Genomic DNA, 16,845 nt, shown 5'->3' with positions numbered 1-16,845 from the left:
TGATTAAGCCAGGCCTACCAAGAATGATCTCCCCTTCCATTAGCTCATAATTATCTTGGAATCTTTATTACTTCTTCGAAACCACTTCAAGCCTGCCACATACTGTAACCTAATTATGGATTAATTAACATCCCGTTCTTTTCACAGGTCTCACCAACACTGTGCAGGAAAACATGGGAGTCAAAACTCTAGGGAGTATCTAAAAACCCTGCTTCACATACCTGGAAATGTATAAACATATTTTTAGACAAACACTAATTTTATATTTGTCATGGCTGAACTTTATATCATGTAAAGCTATAAAATTTACCATGAAAAATTATTTACCATGATTATGTTATCATGCCCTTGAAGGCTACATTTGAATTTAATGTACTATACCCAGAACTATATTTTCTAGAAAATTACTCAACAGGGGGGAAAAAGACAGTCACTAAATTCATCACCCATACCCTTAATAATTTGTTAGCAATTAATTTACAGAAATCACTTCCTGGGAGCACAGCAGTCAACTTTCCCACTGGCTGGCTTTTATTCCTCTGTGAGCGTTCATGGAAATGAATAGAGGCTCACATGCGTTCAAAGACTTCAGCTCTCCAAAGAGAGTAGAGTTACCTTTGAGCAAGGGTTTCACTTTCTGCTTTCTCTATCAGGGAGTGGCTCCCTTTTCAGCTCCCCTCACTGCATGAAAAGCCCTGCTGCAACATGGAGTTCCCACTTTACCAACTGTGCACAGCCTCTAGCTTCCTTACCCCACAGTGAGGAACCTGGAGTTCTGGTGCTTTTTGCAGCATTCCAGAAACATCTTCTGAAATGTATTTGTTCATGGTACCTTGTTTTCTGAACAACTGTCTAAAACAAAGTACTTCATAATTTTGGCCCCTTCTGAGAACTTTCAGTCTTTAAAGAACTTGCTATTTAAGGCAATTTCATTTAAAAATAAAATGAAAAGTTCAGGCCATCACAATCCTGCTTCAGGTGCTGTTTTGACACTGTTGATGCTATTCCCTTGGGGAGCGCTCAGCAAGGTCAGCTGGATGGTTCCCTGTGGCAGGTCTGCTTTCTGAAGAAACTACCTGTTACCATGGAAATAAACACAAAAGGACATGTCCATCTTGGGGAGAAGGGAGCAATTTGGAATTCTTTCAAGAGTTTTATGTTAAAAGGAATAGAAACTCTCCTGCAGGATATTCTTTACTGAGAATAAACATCTTTTCAGTATACAAAGTATCCCTCTATAGAAGATATGGACCACCTACATAAAAGCACACTTTCAAATGTAAAATTTCACACATTTTTAAAAACTTTAGGTCATTTGCTCCCTGAAAGCCTATTGACTACAATAGTAACTATATTGGTTACTATACCGAATAGGATATCCTGAAATAATTATTAGTCAAGAATGCAGATGCTTTCTATAATTTATACTTACTTACATAGCATCTTGTGGATACTGGCTGATACAGTTTCTTACATATTTCCCTTGGGGTTTGGCTTATTCTCCATAACTCACAACCTGCAGAGATCCCTTGCTATAAATAAATCTTAGTAGCTTTTAGGAACTTAGGGTAAAGGCAGAACATAATAAGATTCTTTGGGTTAGGGGGTTGGGGATTTAGCTCAGCGGAAGAGCACTTGCCTAGCAAGCGCAAGGCCCTGGGTTCAGTCCCCAGCTCCGAAAAAAAGAGAAAAAAAAAGAAAAAAGAAAAAAAATATTCTTTGGGTTAAATGCATGTCTTGTAACATGGCAGCTATGCTAGTATAGCCAGTTTAAGACTCTCTGAGCCCGTTTCTTCATCTATAAAATGGGTGTAACAGCATAAAGTGAGAGTAGATAAACCATGACCCTGTCAATTTTGCAAAGACAGAAACAGTCCACGCTGGACCATTTACATACAACTTATGATTATTTCTGGAGAGATTCCATGGCTTATAAAACTTACCATATTATCTGTCCCTTCTCAGAAAACAAAAAAACAAAAAACAAACACGAACAAACAAAAACCCCAAAAAACAAGGGCCAGCTTCTGACGTATTTGTTTAGTGAAGATTAATGAGATTTCACAGAATGTGCTCCTATGGCAAATAACAGATGTGTCTGGGATTATTACTCTGTATTCATAGTAATAGTTTTCAAACCACAGGAACCCCATTTTCTAAAATTTAGAGACATTTTATATATAACACTTACGAATTAGATTGACCATGAACTAATAATACCTTGGAACTGGTAGGCTTGCCTGTGTTTCCCACCCACTTTTATATCTGGCCATAGAAGTGGCTGAAGTAGTAAGACCACAGGATGTGTGATGTGCAGCTGTCATGCAGGGCAGGAAGCCTTGTGGGCCACAGACAGCAGCTGCTCTGAGTCATCTGTTTCAAAAGTAATTGATACTGTGCCATTCCTTGATGGGAGATCTGTTGGTCACAGGTGTGTGACACATGCATATTCATGACTGGCCCTGCTGCTAACTGTATGGTGGAGACAAGAGAAGGAGAAAGATTCAATCTACTCTTAGAATATGGCCAGAGCAGACAGATGCAGCCACGATCGAGCTTATTTCCGCTCTCCTCAGCAAGAACTGGTGAATTATACGTGTTTGAAATTGAAAATAAAAAGTGGTCTATTTTATAGAACTTTAACAAATGACTGCAATATATCAGATGTGGACCAACAACCAAAGAATATAATGGAAACAAAAAACTAGCAAGAAGAAGACCCATATTTGTACATTTGCAAATAAAGTTGGATCCCTAAATCTATAAATCCTGGAAGCAATCCTCACAACATTCTTTCAAGCCAAAATACTTAAGTGGTGAAGAGTTTGCACCAAGCCCTTGGTTTTCAGACATACACTATCACCTGAGCCTGTCTACGGCCATACGTGCTCACTCAATCAATTTATACATTGCTGGATGCATATTGCAGGAAGGCTGAAACAGGTGAGAAATTAATTAGTTTTCTTTTAAAAAGCATTTTTTTCTTTAAAAAAAAGTATTTCCTGATGAGTTCTGGTGAATTCATGTTAGCATCTTAACAGAATAATGAACTCAATCTAGAGTGAGTTGTTGTGGTTGATATACTAAAATGAAATAACCAACTTTCATAGGCAAAACCATACAGTTATTAGGCATTCTTTCCTAGGATCTCCCTCCCACATATTTCATTTGTATTATTTAAAGCACTTTGGCCTGTTTTTTGATCGAGCTGCTCATTAAGCAAAGGACTATGGCCAGGTTTATTGCTCTAGAGGAGCCTCGTGTCTAAAATGTGCTGTTGTCTAGAGGGAAGGAAGAGCAGCCATTCACCCCCAACTGAGCATACATCCCAAAAGGCTGTCTGAATTGGTTCCAGAATTTTATAATCCAACCAATACTCAAGTCTATTCAAAGCACTCAGCAACCTGGCTTTCTGGAACAGTAGGTGTTGCTGCTTAATTATTGTGAGCTATGAAATTCAAAGCGGTGTTCACACTGAGGTTGTCGGAGAGCTCATCCAAGACAGGAGCTCCTCGGCATGAGTAAACATCAACAGCTTTATCAGGAGGAGCCTTCTAATTAGCAAGGAGCAGTAAGACACCTGCAGAGACTGCAACAAACCCAGGTGAACACAAGTTATACCTGGTAAAGACAGCAAAGTTGGAGCTAGGTTGATTATTACCAAGAGTCCTCAGCCAGTTAAACGACCAACTGCATTCCTTTGTCTGGCAATGGAAATAACCCTCTCCACACAAACACTACTACATATGTACCTGAAGACAAAGTATACTGATTTCTCTAAATAATAGGCTTATACCTACATTTGTAAATATCAGATCTATAGCCACATATCCATTTGGTACCCACACTCTCTAGATAAAGCTGTAGATCTAGAAAGGAGTGTAGAGAGAAGATACATTGTCCCTCCTTTTTGTTTAGAAACAACTCATTTCATTCTATGCACGCTCGCTAGGGCTGCTGTTATCAAGGCACCCCACACTGAAGGACTTAAACAATATAAACCTAAGTTTTTCATAGCGCTAGTCGGTGGGAGCTCAGGATTTGGGATTGGTGGCTAAGTTCCTCAGGAGGATTTGGAGGAGTTTGCTCCATGTGTATAGACTAGCTCTGGGTGGTTTGCTGGCAATCGTTAGTCTTCCTCAGCTTTTGGACCTCCTCTCATTTGTTTCTCCAAAATCCCCTTTTACGTGAGGCCACTTGTCATATTGGACTATAGCCAAGCCCAATTACCCTACTTAAATATAAAAAATCATATATTCAAAAAGGTTATATTCTAAGGTGCTGGAGGATAGGACTTTAAAATAAAAAGTAGGGGATTGGGAACTAAACTATATTAACAAAGGTGATAGAACATTGGCCTAGTATGAACAAGGTCCCTGAGTTCAATCCCCGACCCCACACACAGAGGGGATATGTGGGACAAGTAGAACCATGATACCAAACAAAAACTGGGAAGGTTGAGTGGATTCAAAGACTCCAGTAATTCCCATATCTGAAAATGGTAGGCACTTCATGTATTCCCGACCTGATTCCTGTCCTGAAGCATGTGACTACAACACCCCAAATGGGGATGTGACAACTAATCCCTAACATAGAGCCCATAGTTCTCCATGCTAATGAGGTATCTAGATGAGCTGGCACTGAGAGTTTAGCCAATAAGCTTCCCTTCCCAGACAGTCCTTCCTACAAAAGGTAATTAATCTCTGGTCCACCCTGAGTAAGCTGTATGTACCATTTTCATCATGAATAAACAGTTTGGATAAGCATGGACTGTCTCTCTCATCAAGAACGGCCATGGGGGGAAGGAAGCCTTCTTTATACAGAGCCACGCCAACTAAGTCTCCCACATCCTTGCTGGCCCTTGGGCCCCCTCCATTCCCAACTCCATTCTGCCACCCCTGAGTAAGTGTCAGCCTTCCAAGCGCCCAGCACCACCATGGTGGGGAGAATGGAATGTAGCCTAGCACCTCTGTGTTTCTTCTGCCCGAGAAGAGTTCACACATCCCAGCAGCAAGACAGAACTCTGACCCACAGGATACAGTTCAATCTAGCCTACATTCCCATTTCTAACACCTGGTGTCTATGTCAGGCCTCATATCACTCGGCATATCATAATGATACAAACCTACCTCCCACAGCCTCACTGTATATTTGTATCAAATTTTTAGAGTAAACTCTCAACATGGCAGCCCTGCCTTGAAGCCAATTCCTATACACACTAACTAGATGGGAAAGGAACTGCAATAGCTAAACTCATATATCAGATTATGAAGCAAACTACATGTAGGAAGGGCCAAGCAAAGTGGGGATAGAGGCCAGATTTTAAATCTACAGCAGGTTTTCTTTTGTTTTTTCTCTGGTGTGCATTGATTCCCATTTCTGCAAATTCACCTGGTAGAAATCAATCTCAGAACATGCTTAACTCGATGAGCATGGTGCTTCATATACAGCCCAGAGGGAAAAGACCTGTGACAGCTTCAGAAAGCGAGGGAAAGAAAAGTCTTACATAAAACCAGAATTATCTTGGGTGAGCAAAGATAGAAAATTATAGTGGAGGTCCTTGGGGCATAGGAGTCACAAAGACAGCATTTAAGATCAACTTACAGTGATTTAAAAAAATAGCACCATACGTCATTGAATCATTTCACCTGCCAGCTCCAGAGCCTGATTTAGAAGCACAAAGCAACTCACAGGCCGCAGAATCTACGGGTATGCAATCACAAATGTTTGATTTCCCATGGGCTAGACTTTATCTGTCTTCAAACCAGGGCTAAACACAGAATCTCACTCCATTCTCCTCCTTCAACAGTCTGACATTCTGCTATATTCATCAATTCAGTTGTTCATCACAAAATATGGGGCTCTCACATACACACCTGTATGTGAAAAGAGAAAAGCAGCGCGCAGGCTCCTACACGATAGAAAGAGGACCAAGTTTCCCCAGTCGGACACCCAGCAAATGTTAAAAAATTCTATTACTGACAACAGCTAATGCACCTAGATAAACAACTAGTTACCTTTTTCTTCTTGACATATTTAACTTGGGATCGCAGTATAACTCAATTGAGATAATTTTTCTTAATTTCCACCTGTTTCCTTCTTAATTAATGTAACCCCATTTGATGAGGTTTCCCTGGTATCTGTACACCACACCCCTTCAGTAGACTGAATGAATACATTCTCTCCTTGGGTACACCGAAAAACTGCCTTGAATTGAACTTTGGTGTATTTTAGAAGTTGAGTCACATAATTCTGTGCAAAGGAAAGCCCCTATTGAAAATGAGTAACAGTCCAAGTAGGTTAGCGAGCTTCACCATACATTTATCTACCTTCCTCAAGGTGAGACGACTACTAGTACATAGACAAAACAGTTGGAAAGAGCCAAGCTGGCCAATAGTTTAACTGATTCATACTGAGATAACCTTAGGTGTCGCTTCTTAGGGAACTCTCAATTCCTTTTAAATGCAAATATATTGTCATAATTTCATTTTACAGATTACATTGTGAATTATTTTTGTCTTATGACATCATTTCTTCAATGATCTAAAGTCAATAAAATAACAATAAAATGAAGTATATATCTAATGTCGGATGATGCGAAATAAAGGTTATTCTCTATTAGCCAGACAATCACCACAAGTTTTCATTTTTTATTACTTTATCCCTTGAGATTTTGTATTACTAGATTTGCATTGCTCTGTTCACTCTGCTCATTACTTAACAAAAGTCTCATTCCTTTTGCCACAGAACACTCCTCATAATTCTTAATGCTCAACTGAGCCTTCCCTCCAGCCAAACTCTCTACAGTCCCTCATTTCTAACCTCTGATTCTCAGATCCAGAAAATTAATCATACCATGAACTCTTTCACTGTCTGCTATTTAACAAATCCTCTCATGGCTCCAGGAGAGCAGTCAACCTTTGATGCATTCTAGCACCCAGAGGACTTTTGCATCATGGTAACTGCTACTAGAGACGTAATCTTCTAACCATAGAGTTTAAAAGCCCTATTCCAGTAGTTAAAAGGTAGTTTAGCTTAAAACGTAAGCATGCACTTTATCATATGAGCTAAAAGAAATAACCTGAAGCAAATTAGCTTTTGTCCGTATTAGAGTATATTCCCTAAATTTCCTCTTTACTAGCTGTTCAAATTATTTCCGTGTTATTCCACAGAAAGCAAATATTTCTCTGTATGATTATGTGCATGTATGCATAAACATGTGAGTGTGAGTTCAGAACCAAAGACAGGGTCATCAGGTCATTTACAGAAGCAACGCTACCAAGACAAAATCTGCTAATTTTTCAACTCTCAATTTTGCTCTTTTCAAGAACTGTGATTTTTCAGTTTCTATACTTTTATGGAAAACTAAGGAAGTTTTAAATTAGCCCAAGTAGTTTTTATTTCATTTACATTCTAGTAATCCTAGTAACTGTTTCTATTGAAACATTTAAAACTGGATGTTACCTATACAACTGAATGCAGAACCATGTGTCACATTAAGAACTTCAATAGCAAATAAAAATCATCAGCCCCCACCAACTTATTCTTCATAAATATATTATATATGAAAAAAACCATTGTATACCTGACTAGTCAATATTTGTGACAGATTCACTTTAATATACATAAAAATATTCTGCAGACAATACCAAGATATTATAATGTATTTTTACATGAGAGTTGTTTGGGCATTTTTGTTTTCACTTAACCAGATAAGAGAAGGAAAAGACACAGAACTGTCAGAAGACTATTTGTAATGCAATTAGAGGGAATGAGCACGTCTGAGTGTATGCCAGGCACAAGGGGCCTCCCCTTAATTCACACAGTCCAATGTCTTAATGCACTGTACAGCATCAAACTGCACTTCCTACAGTGTTCCAACTTTTGTCAGTTAACTAGATGTTTACTGAGTGCCTGGCTGGGGCACTCCACACTATGGGTACGCCGTGCAGGGCTACATACAGAGCTCCAACACCATCTGCCACTTAAGCTTCTAGAGGTTGAAAATTTCAATTCAAACTAATTTATACTGCGCTCAAACTAAAGCTATAATTCAAATTTCGACTCGAAGCTTGAATTCCTTTTCAGTGTTCTTCAACTTTGACCCAGCGCCCCCCTCCTTCACTGAAAGGGGCCAGGACAACAGCCCAGCAAGTGGGGCAGGCAAAACAGGCCTCCTTTGTTCACTTTTGTCCTTCCAGTTCTCTATTGAGGTGAGGGACTGAAAAGGCGCACCAGGCTTTGGAAGGCTGCTTGCTTGCAAGCCATCCTCCCTCAAAGAACCAAAAAAAAAAAAAAAAAAAAAACCAAAAAAAAACAAAACTGTCCAGGATGAAACTCTTTCACAGTCCATTCCTACCTTAAGGCACAATTAGTGGGAAATTAGCACTCTTCCTCCCTTTTTCCTGTTCCATTGATGGAATATATTCATAGTGTCTAAGCTGTAATGTTCGTCAAAAATGCATGCTCAAATCTCTCTATTCTAATGGCAAAGGCATCAAGAAGTGGCATGGAGTTAGCTTTAAAGTTGAAATTTAGAGAAAAAAATTACACTACATGCTGAACACACATACTGAATTTTTTGAATGCTCTCAACCCACTTGAGAAAGATAAACCGAATTCATTGCATAGTGCCCCGTGGAAGACCTCCTACAGGATTCCCTGAGATTGCCCTGGGAATAGACTTCTTGTTAGAGTGGGTTTTGACACCATGCATATCATAAAATGTAGAATGTATTATAAATGAACATGCATGTGTAAAATACTATCTCCGGTATTTCCTGTTATCACTTAATAAGGAAAATTGTAGGATCATTTTGATATAATAGTAACTGTCATCTTCAGTCTCCCTTAAATTAAATAATGAAAGATAATACAGAAGATAACAAGGGAACACACTATATGAGATAGGACTTGCTAGCAGTGTTTTGACCTTTGATAGTGTGCGTAATGCAGGAGTCTGTGTGGATCACCAGTGGAGAATTCTTACATTCACTAGCTTTTTAGTCATTTGAGGGAAACTGTCCATTGGGCTGCATTTTTTTTTCTAATTTGGAATTCCAATCTTGTAGGCCAATAAAATAGGTCAATTAAGTTGACACCACATCTTTTTTTATTAGCTCAGCTAAACAATTATAATTGGGTAGTGAGGGTTACTCTGCCATCTTTGAAGAGTCAGTGGTAGGGAGAAAAGACCAATGCAGAGAAGTAATTCACAAATTCCAGCACACCTGTAACTGTTCTGCATGAAGATATTCCTATCTGTACCAGACCTGGGGCACATGGGTTCTTGGTCTTGATTAAAATAATGATGTCACTTTGGGGCAATAAAATAAAGACATACTAATTCAAGCTACTTTTGTAAAATCATTTGGGAGAAGTGTATCACAGACATACATCTACTCCGATTCAATACATTAAAATATCAACAGGACAGACATCACTAGTGCTGTCTCATGATGGAGTATGGCATTCACACCACAGCATCTGTTTTAGGCTTTTCACAAGATATGGGGTCGGCCATACTTGCTGGAGCTTGTGCAACTCCTAGTTAATAAGGGTTAAACCAAAAAGTTAGGAAACCTTGTGAGTGACTTCTTGTTCATGATACACAGCATGCTGATTTATGGCTTTATTTGTGTGTATGGTACATGTGCCATATGTATGTATTTGTGCCATGTCCTGTGTGTAAAAGTGAGAAGACCATCTCTGTGCCACTCCTTGCCCTCCTTGCAGGGTCTCTCTTTTTCTCACAACCATACTGCATGCCAGGAGGCAGGACCAAGATCATCCAGCAATCGGTTTATCTCTGCTCCTATCTCTGTCGTAGGAACACTGAGATTCCAGAAACCATGCTGCGTCTTCAAGGGTTTGGAGAATTTGTGCCTCCATGGCACTTGTGTCTTACCCACTGAGATATTTCCCCGGTTCTTATTCTGTAGCTTTAAAAGTAGAAATTTTGTATATATTACGACAGCTCTCATCAAGAAAACAGAAAGGAAGAAGTGCTGTTTGAGTTGTGGAGAAATGGGAATCACTACACAATTGGTGGGATTGAGAAATAATGCAATTGTTACAGTAGAAAGCATAGTGATCCTAAAATAAATCTTAAAAGATTTTTCATGCGATCCAGCAGCCTAATTTCTGGGTGTATTCCACAAACAATTGAAAACGATGACTCAAAGAGATACTTAAACATCCATATTTATGGTAGCATCACACAAATAAACAGTAAAGTAACCCAGGTGTCCACTGACAGCTGAATGACAATTGCAAGCACAATGGAAGAAAAGTCTGACACACTATGCAAAGCAAGATCAGCCAGTGATTAAGGGCTGTACACTCTACATACATGAGATACTTACTCAAATTCATAGAGACATAGGAGAAGGGTTGTTGCCAGAGATTAGGGGAGGAGAAGATGTTATTTCTTAATAACAAGTTTCAGTTTGAGATGATGAAGAAAATGCTGGACCTGGACAGTGGTGATTGGCCTCACAAGTATGGATTCACCTACCACCACTAATTGATTTATTTTTGATGGTTTGCAATAACAGACTGTATACTTTATTACAGTAAAAAGAAGCTTACATTTTACACAGTAGATTGAATTTGTCTCTCCTATGAAACATAACTGATTATGAAATGCAAGTTGCTAACAGTGAAGGTTAAGCCAATCTGCTGCATTTCTCCTTTCTGCAGCCTTCTCCTTCTGGATTCGAGGAGGACCAACGATTATCTGTTGATATCATGCATTCTTTTTCATTCTTAGAAATGTTAGTAGCTACATGTGGTGGTCTACACTGGTAATCCCAACAGTCAGAAAGTGGATGTAAAAATATTGAGAGGTCAAAGCCAGCCTGAGTTATATTACAAGAGCCTGTATCAAAAACAGAACAGCCCTGGAGTGATGGCTCAACCGTTAGGAGCAATGGCTGCTCTTCCAGAGAACCTGGGTTCAAGTTGAAGTACATACATGCCAGATCACAATGAGCTAACCTTAGTTCCAAGGGATCCAGCACCTTCTCTAGCCTTTTTTGGAACTGCATGCATGTGCTGCAAGCATACATGGAAACAAAATACCAATACATAAAAATAAATCATTAAAGAGGGAGAGAGGAAGGGGTTTGGCAAGGAGGAGGAGCCAGGGGAAGAGGAGGAAAGTTAAGGAAAATAATGTCAGTCAAAGGCAAAATCATACAGCCGAATGGTAGCTGTGTGGATTGAAATGAGGACATGTGTGGGGAATGGAGACATCTTAGCCACAGGGTACAAAGTTTGTTAGGTTGAAACAAATTCTGATAGCTAATGAATAGGATAGTGACTAAGGTCAATAATAGTATTATTGAAGTTTGCTATGGCGGTAGATCTTAAATTTCTCACTGCAAAATGAGAGTGAAAATGTTAATATAGAATGTAATGAATATTTGATGACCACCTATTAATATATACTTACATCAAAACATCAAGTTGCATGCTTTTTAATATATAACTGTATGTGTCAATTATACCATAATTGATCTGCAGACAGGATGGCTTTTCCCTTTGATGTCAACAGAGGATTTGGGGGGGGAAGTGGGGGGAGCAAATGATCTTTTCATTAGCACGAGCAGACAATGATTTAAATAAAAATAAGCCATTGGATTCTTGCCCTTAGAACCCTGGTCTCATCTGCCAGGAAGGTTTGCTTACCTGCCAAGAAGGTTAAGGGCGGCTTCTTCAGGTGAAAAACAATATAAAATTTAAAATAGAAAGACGTCTAAGTGCTTTTTAAAAGATTTAATTTTATTATTTTTAATTATGTGTACATCTGTACGTCTGTGTGGTATGTACAGCATGTGAATGCTAGTGTCTGTGGAGGCCAAAGGTTGTGCCTTCCCTGTGCCGAAGTTACATGCAGCTGCGAGTCCCCTGATATTGGTGCTAGGAGCCATACTCAGGTCCTGAGAGGGAGCAGTGCATGCTCTAAACCATCTCTCCAACCCACATTTGGCAGATTTCAGTCATTTGCAAATCACTGAGTATCTCAAAGCTGACATAACCACTCCCAAGATACACACACACAAAGCTTCCCAGGGCAGGCAAGCACACCAGACCTGCCTTGTTTGTCCTGTTGGCTCTGGGTTCTCATCCTTCTCAGACAGAAACTGTCCTTTAGGACGAGACTCCAGTGGCAGCTGATGTCGCCTTCATGTTGGGACATAACGCTGTCACAGTGAGGGTTAATATGCAGGCATTTGGCTGGCCTGCCTTCAGGGATCTAGCAATTGCTTAGGACATGACCTGCCTTGGCAAGAGCAACAGGTGTGTTCCCAGCATCCCCTCTATCTGTTCTCTGCCCTCATGGCTCTGCTCCCTCTGTCTGTCTGTCTGTCTACATGTCCACTTGTCTGCCTCTATCCCTTTCCAAGGCCCTCACTCCTCTCCCTTCCCCCAATAAACCCCTTTCACACCAGGTCTGTTGTATGGCATAATTTCTCAGGGGTACACCTTGGCATGGATATTTTATAACAGTGAGAGCGTCGACCATGGTGGCATTTAAAGGTTATGTAAATGATAACAGGAAGAGGTCACAAGGGGACTTTTAGAGATGATGTTACACTACAGTCCATGATTTGAGTGCTGATAACACAAATGTGTCAGTTTGTGCAAGTTGATAAGCTGGACATTTATGTTATGTAAAAGTAAATCTCTGGTTATTGATGATAGAAAGATCGATAGAAAGTGACAGGATCACTCCAGTGCTGAGACCACTCACTCAGTAAGTACTTATGAATGATGAATGAATGGATGAACAAATAAACTAATCTCTTTAGAAACCTTCTGTGGAATTCCATTAAATAGTATATTTGTAGGAACATGAAATATATAGCACAGATTCTACTCTATCCATCACACAAGGAGAGTGATACTTAAATAAAAGTGTTAATTGAAGAGATCCCTATGAACGCTGTCTACACCCCTGACCTGGACATTCTCAGCACACTCTGACACACAGTTCTGAGGCAGTCATACCTGGCCATTGTCACCACACAGGCTCACAAGAAGCAATATTTCCAAAGACAACTTGCTTTTCATTCATTGTTGCTGCTGCAACAACACTGTGGTATAAGGGTGTTTGCACTCAGTCCATGGCCACATCACTACCCTGCAATCCATGACCAGGCCAGTTCTCTGACACCTGCCGCACTGCTTTGAAATTCAAACTGTCAAGTGCAAAGTTGTCCAGGGTCTATTATAGCACTATATTCCTACCAATGTGAATAGCTGCTTTCCAGAGTCAAGGTTATAAAAGCAAAGTTGATACATTTTTCAGTGGATTGGTCAGTTGAGATCATAATAGCTTTGCAAAAGACGGTAAATGTTATTTTTCTCCTAATTCTTCTTTTCTATAGTAATATGGAGCAGCTTGGTAAAAGTATCACGCATTGCCACATACTTAGGATACTGAAAGCCTTCTTAAGTCTCTCTGCTAAGACTCTACACTCAGTATAGAATGTAGGTAATGACTTCTGTAGTCCAAATAGTCTACAAAAGCTATTCAGGACGAGTTGATCCCTCGAAGTCCTGTAAAAAACTTAAGGCAGTGCCCAAATCCCAGTACTTTTGCAGTGAGATGGGGGAATGAGAATTGGTCAGCACAAAACAACGACTCAAAATATTGTGGCGAGGACTACTTCCTGAAAAAAACCATCCTCTGAGCTATGCATGTGAGACAGACTGTAAACAAACACACAATTTGACTTTTTTTTAATGTTTGTTTAAAATTACACAGAAAGCCAGTTTTGGGAGGCAGAGGCAAGCAGATTTCTGTGAATTCAAATCTACCCTAGTCTAAGTAGCAAGTTCCAAGCCAGTCAGGGATATCTGGTGAAACTCTCAAAGACAAACAACAATAACAATGACAAATGAAATGCCAGGAATATTCTTGTGTAATTGCAGGGGCCTCTGGTCGCCAAGAACGAGTTTCTGAGAGTAATGGACTGGATTGTGAGTACACACACACACACACACACACACACACACACACACACAGAGAGAGAGAGAGAGAGAGAGAGAGAGAGAGAGAGAGAGAGAGAGAGGATATAAAAGATATAAAAGCCGGTAAAAGAATTATAGGCGTTAAAAGGTTATTCCATAATACTGTCTTCTAAACTACAGCATTGCCAGTTACCAAAAAGTCTGCACCAGTCCGAATTAAAAAGCTTTATATTTGTGTTAAATGGTATAGTATTTTTGGTGTTGAATACTCAGGATTTGAGTTTTCTTTAAATCCATGAGAAGTCTCTCAAGAAGACCACACTTCCAATGTTCTGACTAGGAAAGTTGCCCCGCTCCCTGGCTATGTGGTCTTGTGAAAGTTACTTGACCTGTCTAAGCCGCCGTCTCTTAATTTTGAGATGGAGTTGTTAGGGGAATTGACATGAGGTGTGGTATGTCCATAGTTCCTGGATCTCTCCCAATATAGTGCCCACCATATCATCAATGCAAAGAATTCGCTTGTCTACCTTGTCTTAGCACTTCTGGAAGGCCTCACAGCAGCGAATGGGTGGTTAGCATAGGCTGTTTCAGAAGCAGCCTAACTCAGGCAGGTTTGTATTCAGTGGACACTGTGTTCCTCCCCAGAACAACCCCAGGGGGAGCTCCTGGTGAGTGAAGAAACAAGGCTGCCTACCCCATTATACTCCGCTCCACTGCTTCCAGCTAGAGCTTAGGCAAGGAAGGACCCTGTTCCTCAGAACCACACTCCTGAGTATTAACCACCCAAGACTAGAGAAGGAAAAGAACATTTCCCTCACTGGACTTCTTCCCTCTCCATTTACCCTAGTGCTGGAGCGGTGAGTGAGGAAAGGGGAACAAGGGGTGAGGTAGAAGAGGGACTCTTGCTCTTGGTGACCTCCCTCTGTGTTGGCAGAAGCACAGGGACCTCCAGCCAGCTTCGGGATCTGAAGAGGTAGCCCGGAGCAAAGGGAAAGAAATGACCTGTCCACCAGCCCGATGGACCCTGGGAACTCAGGCTGCACCTGCTAACCAGAGAACACTTCTCAGAGAATGACTCCCTGGCTCTGCCTACTGCGAAATCCTGTCCCCACTCTGTGCTGTGGCAGATGTGGGCCGAGAGTGGCCGAATTCACACACCACGGGAACCAGAGTGCTGCGGCGCCCACCCGCGATGCCTGGAGAGCCCGGGGCGGTGCCGGGCACAGATGGCGCTCGCAGCTAGACGATGCTCTAGCGCCGGCAGTTACTCCAGGCTCATCACAGTACCCCAGGGCGAAGCTGTAGTCAGATTCACCCTAGAGAGCCAAGCCGGAACAGGGAAGAGGCTCTTTCCAGTCTGTCCCAAACCCGGCGCGCCAGCCCTGAGAATCTCCTGTCCACAGAGGCTGTGGGTGGTGGGGAAACTGTCACGGCCCTCACCTGGAGGCCAACAAAGCAAGTGTCCCCAGCGCGCCGACCCTGGTGTCTATTCTGTTTCCCTCTGATTCCCTGAGTCCTTGCCAGGGCTGAGAAAGCTGAGGAGGGCAGTCAGCATCGCCCCCCGCTCACGGCGATTCGCTCAGGTGTGAGCACATCTGAACAAAGCCCACGCCCAGATGTGTCCGCGGGGACACGAACGCGCGCACGCCGCTGCGCGACTAGCGAGCGGGACTCAGGCGCTCTTCGCCGCCGGGCGACCCTGTCTTGTGACACTCCGCGTCCTCTGCATCCCAGCCCAGAAAGCTGTGTAATACCCATCTGTTCACAGGCAGACCTCTAGGCAGGGATTGCGGAGAGGCGTGGGGCGCCGGCACCCAGGCTGAAGTTGACCCGGGACCGGAGGAGCTGGTGGGCGCTCGCCCGCGGTACCCGAGCTGCGGGGTCGAAGCAGCGTCTTCTCAGGGCGCGCGTCTCCTTTTTTTCTAGCCGGTGCCCTGACTGTGTCAAGGGCTTGCAAGAGAAAATGAAGTCGCCGACCTGTTTCTCCCATACTGCAGACACTGCCAGACTCCCACAAGAGCCTGGGCTGAGCCCGGGCGGCAGAGTCTGAGTGACAACGCGGAAGCCTGGGGCTCCTTGTTCTGCTCCAGCCGCGTCAACCCACCAGGACTGAGTGTCACCAATGCAACCGCCAGACACACCCAGGGCTACTCACGTTTTTGTGCCGCGCCCACCGCCCTGCCGGGGCGCTACTGCCCAAGACCGCAGAGTGCAGCTGTCGTGCGTATTTCCTGAAGCTTCCAAAGCTGTCGCCTCCAGCTGCCCCAGTCTCTCTGTCCCTGCACGGTCCCTCGCGCTCGCGCGTCTGAGGCTCGGACTGCGGCGCGCGTCCGCCAGCGACCCAGGCGAAGCGCGCGTCCCCGACGCTCCCGCCCTCCGCTCCCCGCGATACCCAGCGTCGCGCTCAGGCCCCTCCCGACTCTCCTAGCGTCCCCGCGTCCCCCTCCCCCGCACTCACCGGGCGTCACCCGCCCCCTCCCCTCCGGGCTAACCCCCTCCCATTCGCAGCTGAGGCTGCATCGAATGGGCTCCAGCCTTGAGATCCTTGTGGATTGAGTGGCCCCTCACCTGAGAGGTCGCACTACTCCGGACCTCCGCCACCGCGCACTGCATGAGGTGGTGGCTGTGGGGCCAGGGACGCAGGACTGTTCGGGAGAACTGGTAACTGGGATGGGTGTTAGGAAGATGTTCCAGAAAATGTGTGTTTTAAATGCCACTCTCCTTTAGATTTCCGCGTGAGTGTGATGGATGGATCTGGATCACACATTCCCTCCCTCCTCTCACCTCCAAGCCTTCCCCCCTCTCGTCTCTTCCTTTAAAGTATTTCAAGCCTTTGAAACTCTAATTGGCATGGGTTGAGTACTG

The 16,845-nt window shown here is 42.7% G+C and overlaps 1 protein-coding gene across 50 annotated transcripts in view; it reads right to left on the bottom strand.

Annotated features, from left to right (window-relative positions):
• Nrcam (neuronal cell adhesion molecule) overlaps nt 1-16,401 on the bottom strand; it is a 295,788-nt gene extending 279,387 nt beyond the window's left edge. For 48 of the 50 annotated variants that reach the window (XR_001838198.3, XM_063262272.1, XM_063262274.1 and 45 more), the window contains exon 1: nt 16,136-16,372. The gene's annotated coding sequence lies outside the window, so the exon portion shown is untranslated. Of the gene's footprint in view, nt 1-16,135 lie in introns of all 50 variants that reach the window. The other 2 variants (XM_063262283.1, NM_013150.3) reach the window with 2 other exon arrangements.
• Between the last annotated feature and the right edge of the window lie 444 nt (nt 16,402-16,845).

This window comes from Rattus norvegicus, chromosome 6 (assembly GCF_036323735.1).
Source record: "Rattus norvegicus strain BN/NHsdMcwi chromosome 6, GRCr8, whole genome shotgun sequence".
Classification (NCBI taxonomy): Eukaryota; Metazoa; Chordata; class Mammalia; order Rodentia; family Muridae; genus Rattus; species Rattus norvegicus.
This window is presented reverse-complemented; position numbering and strand designations above follow the sequence as displayed.